Source organism: Belonocnema kinseyi, chromosome 4 (genome assembly GCF_010883055.1).
Source record: "Belonocnema kinseyi isolate 2016_QV_RU_SX_M_011 chromosome 4, B_treatae_v1, whole genome shotgun sequence".
NCBI lineage: Eukaryota > Metazoa > Arthropoda > Insecta > Hymenoptera > Cynipidae > Belonocnema > Belonocnema kinseyi.
In genome coordinates, this window is record NC_046660.1 from 86,979,344 (window position 1) to 86,984,927 (window position 5,584).

The 5,584-nt window shown below is 31.8% G+C and overlaps 1 protein-coding gene across 1 annotated transcript in view; it reads right to left on the minus strand.

Moving 5' to 3' along the window:
• LOC117170991 (anosmin-1) overlaps positions 1-5,584 on the minus strand; it is a 109,434-nt gene that overhangs the window by 25,803 nt on the left and 78,047 nt on the right. The window lies entirely within an intron of this gene.

Here is a 5,584-nt window from a genome sequence, read left to right on the forward strand (position 1 = left end):
ATATATATATATATACCTGAAACATAGAAAAAGGGATGCGAAATTTAAGAGATGGAAAATGGAGACTTAACACGCGTCAAGGGGTCGGTTTAATTATAAATGAGAGAGCAAGCCAGGATGTCAAGGATAATGGATTTTATCGACCAAATTTAGCCTGAGAAAAATAGTCCCTAGTTCTCATGACTAGATAAAATATAGTTGAGAGAAAAAGAGCTGTGAACACAAGAAAATCTGGTTGCTGTAACTAGAATCCTCGCTACTGTGATGTGATTACTAGTCACGTCTTTCATATTTTGAGTTTTTGATTTCAGTAAATAGTAGACTTAGTTAAAAATGTCTTTAACTTTACGAGCGCGTTGTTGGTCCAAGGGACTCGACGTTCCTACTACTAGGATGATGTAGTCGCTGCGACTATACTCTGTTCCCTGAGAGAAGATCCTCTAGGCGCTATAAGTTCTCTTCTCATTGGTCCCTTGGTCTTAATTTAATATTTATTACTTTCTTTGAGTTTCTTTCTAAAATAGTTTGAATCATTTTTACGAGATGTTAGCTATAAAAGAAAAGGGTCTCACCGCACGTAGGGCTCGAGTTTTAGACTCAGTCACTCTTTTTTGTAATTTAAAAGTTAAAAATTAATCATTAATAACTCTGCAATCCCCGACTTAAAAGTAATATATTTAGAATGTTCAAATTATTCCGATTCCAACGATATGTAATTTGTCTATAAAGTTTGAAAGTTGGGGAAGTAAGCAATATCAAATTGAATATTGAACTAAAGTTTCTGCGATTAAATTTCTTCAAATTTGCAACTTTCCTAGGCAAGCAATGTATCATTGGAATCGGAAAAATTCGTTAATTAAATTAGATGCGGGTTATGCTATTTTCAAATCACTAATTGCAGAGTTTAAATTCTGTACATTTCCTTACTTTGACCTGCTGTGGACCAAAGACCCCTGCTGTGGTAACCTTATCCACACTGAGTTTGGTAAGCAAACAGCCAAGTAGTATACTCTGTTCCCTGAGAGAAGATCCTCTAGAACGACCAATTTTGGTTTTCTTCGCGCAGCCCATTGTTCAATTTGTCAAGAAGATGGGATTTGTAGCGATGTTTCAGCCAATTTGAGTGAACCTCTTCAAATTCATTAGATACTATTTTCTTTGATTGATTAAGACACTGGCTTTATGTTTTCTACTACTTGTCTGTTTGCTTACCAGACTCAGTGTGGATAAGTTTACCCCAGCAGGGGTCTTTGTTCTACAGCAGGTCAAAGTAAGGAAATGTACAGAATTTAAACTTTGCAATTAGCAATTTTAAAATAGCATAATCCGCATCTACGAATTTTTCCGATTCCAATGATATAATGCTTGCATAGGAAAGTTGAAAATTTGAAGAAGTATAATCGCAGAAACTTTAGCTCAATATTCAATTTGATATTGCTTACTTCGCCAATTTTCAACCTTTATAGACAAATTACATATCGTTGGAATCGGAATAATTCGAACATTTTGAATATATTACATTTAAGTCGGGGATTGCAGAATTATTAATTATTAATTTTTAACTTTCTAATTACAAAAAAGAGCGACTGAGTCGAAAACTCGAGTGGCTACTGTAGACCCCTGTAAATCGAGCCCTACCGCGGTGGGGTCCTTTTATTTTAAAGCTAACATCTCGTAAAAGTCATTCAAACTATTTTAGAAAGAAACTCAGCGAAAGAAATAAATATTAAATTAAGAGCAAGGGACCAATGAGAAGAGAACCTAATAAACTACGTGTAAAAAAAACGGGAAAGGACACTCCTCCATCCAGAAACGTCAACCCATATGCGTGCCTAGAGGATCTTCTCTCAGGGAACAGAGTATAGAGGATGTTCTCTCAGGGAACAGAGTATAAGGAAAAAGGAAGCTTGTGTCAGCTGTTAGCTATGCTCAGTGGCGGACTGACAGGGGGGCGCAGCCGGGAAACCCCGGCTGCGCCCCCTTGGCTTGCGCCACCTAAGCCACGCCAAGGCGCCCCAAAAAGACTAAATTGTTTGAACAAATAAATATATTTAAGATTGCGATGGAAAGATTGAAAAGAATATCCAATGATATTCACGATTTATACTTGTACTCATATAAGTAATACCAGTAAAGTGAGAAAGTGTCCTCCATTTTCTTTTTACCCATATTATCACTAAGAAATTCCATAATGCACGTTTTGGATCGTATTTAAGAAAATATTTTTAAAATGAATAATAAATTATTCATATTGAAACAGTAAAAGTGAAAGGAATATTCTAGTCATCAATTACATTAAGGAATTTTTAATTTATTTTTTTCCTATGCAATCCAAAATATATTTATTTATTAACAATTTATAGGACACTTTTTATGCATTTTTCATGGGCGCCCGCTAATTTATTGATTTTTACATACATTAACTTTCGTTTTTCAATTTTTGTAATAAAATCACTACTTATTAGTCAAAACTTTATTTGAAACTAGCTACTAGCTTACATTTTAAGAGTCCGGATCAAACGATATATTTCTTTATTTTGTAAATTGTATTATTATTTTGCTATACTTTACTATAATAATTTTTATTTTCTTATAATTTTAGAATGTTTTCGTAATTTTTAATATTATTATTATGAATAACTTATTAAAATCAAGACTTAAATCTTCACGTCAAAAATACTTGAAAACTTGCAGTTTGGTTGTGTGACAAGTTTCATGTTGCGAAAACTGTTTGCTAACACTTCCAGAAATAATCAACAAAAATTTTAAGAATTAAAATTAGAATATTTGTTCAGGCGATATATAGAATTAAAAATCGGTAGTATCGGGGTTATAACAATATGCAAGAATCATGCTGTTGTAAAACGTTTATTGTCTTCTATTTATTTGAAAACACGAAAATGATCATTTTAAGCAAAATAACGGACGATATGAAAAAAGTGAAGAAACGCCATAAAAAAAAAATAAAAAATCCAAAAATTAAATTTTTTGGCCAAACTATGCAAAATAGGTAAAAGATAAGTGAACAGAAATTGTGCATATGAAAAAGATCTACAAATTTTTTATGAAACACTTTTTGATAGGATGAGATTTTTAATTATAAAAAACATCAATAACAGTAAAAAAATGTGCCCACTGCGTAGACACATTCTTATCATAACTTTTGTCTTTTCATTTCTTTTTCGTCACGTGCGGTTTTTCAAAAAATTTAATTTTCATGTTTTTGAAGCTATTTTTTACGATTAAAGCTAAAAACAGAGTTATCCAAAAATTATTCATGACAAGTCATTTTTACTTTCTCATCGGAGAAGGTATTAGATTTGTTTAAAATTTGACCCTTCTAATTTTTGTCAAAAATCCACATTTTGAGACCTCCTGAATCCGAAAAACAGGTTTTTACGAATGTGTCTGTCTGTATGCCTGCCTTCTTTATGTCTGCTTTATGTCTGTCTGTGAGCACGATAAGTTTTAATACAAATTAATCTAATAGGTTGGCCTTTGGTACACTCATTAGTGTCCTAAGCTAATAGCCAAGTTCGTTAGTCAGACGTTTTGGATAAAAATACTAAAAGTGATCCCATTTTCAAAATTTTGGAATACACTTTCTTCATGATTCAAAAACTTTCTGTACTTTCTGTATCTTTCTTTCGATAGCCCTACAACAAAGAGAAACGTTCTATGATTTTGGAGAAATAGCAAAAAAGCCCTAGAATTACATAGAATAAAATTATTTATCTTCTTCGAAATTATTCTATTCAATAGATTTTGGAAATACACTTTTAAAATGCCTCAGATCAGACATTTCACTGATTAATCAGTGATTTCGGATTTATTCACTAATCAGTTCAATAACACTAGAGTAAATCATATGAAGCATAACCTCTATATTTTTCAGTTAACTATTGTTGTTACTCTTTTAAATAAGTAGCAAGAAGAATTCCTTAATGAAGTAAATTTTTTAATTTCCGGGCTGTAGGTCTGCTGATTTAATTGCGGGATAAATATACTGTATCAACTTGTATAGGAAGTACTTGATTAACATATTTGTACATGATAGCCTAATCTTGAAATTAAAGTAATATGTGAGGTTATTTGTCATTTAAAAGCATCGGAACTTTTCACCTTTTTTAATATTTGATCATATTTATGGGGTTTAAGTTTTTACTATGATTCTTTGATTGAATGTCCTAAAATATTATTTTATTATGATTGCCAAACTGACATGGTGCAGTGCTGCCAACCCTTAAAAGTGGTTATTTCACTGAATCAATGAGTAAACTTTCACTGATTGTCAGTGACTCATTTCTAGCTAATTGAATCAATGAAATTTCACTGACAATCCGTGACATTTCACTGATTCAGATTTATAGAGTACTTCAATCTTCAAACGCGTTTATCTCGAAACGCATTTTTTTGGGGTCGTCGCCACGATTCCAGCCGATCTACTGGGCCGATTTCATTCAAATGTGTCTAAAAATATTTAGAAAAGACTTGGCCTTCGCATGAACCTCTGTTTTGATTCTTCATTAATGTTTATTAAAAATTTGATCTAGATAATGTTGAAAAAAAGTGAGAAAAAAACGAAAAATCACAAATACTTTCACAAATTGTTTATTAATTAATATTTTGTCATAATTGAGGTTCATGCTATAGCCATTTATGTGCTCTTCACGAAAAATTTTGGTTTTTGTGTTTCAGATGACGCAAAGTTGAAAAATCATGGCGACCGTTTTTCAACATAGCGTCATCAGATCGCCCAGAAATTGGCCGGAAATTGATGAAAAATAAAAAACAAATTTTTTTCCGTTAGTTAATAACATGCCTTACGACATACCAAAAAGTTGTAAATGTTAAATAAAAATAAATAACAAAAAAACGTTGAAAAAAAGGTCATTGAAACCTGGCTTTCCCCTTAAATCACTACCCGTCAAGACAGGCTGTCTTAACGTTTACCTCAATATTATAAATCAAGTTACCTAATGAGTTAAAGGCTATCCTGAAAGTAATTTAAATTAAATTTTAAGGCTTTGTTTTTACTGTGTATCAAATACCGTAATTCGAACTCCTCATAAACTACAATCATACAGTGAAGCTTAACATTTTTTTAAATTTGGCATTAAAGAAGGTTCTCAAAGCACCTATGACCTTGATGATTACATTCTCATTGCGATAATCGTACTTCACGCTCAACACTTAGATTATACAGACAACTGCTCTTGAAAAATAAAACCATTAAGACAAAGTTAAATGGAATATCAGAAATTGTTATGTTTTTTGTTAAAATGTTTAACAAAAAAGCTCTAATTTTTTAGATTGTGGGCTAATCGAAAAATTCGGCGAGAATAGTTTTGAAATATATTTGGTATCTTGTGAAAATTTTGAATGAAATCTTTGGATCTATAAAAATTTGAGAAATGCCAAGCATCGGACTAACCGGTATCAAATTCGTATCTCGAAATTGTATCCGCACTTAATTGTTTCTTTTGTACTCGTTTCTCGTACTCGTTTCTCTCAAAACGACCAATGATTAATCGCTCGACAATTTTAATTTATGTTTTCAATCAAAGGTCATTTTAAGGAATCT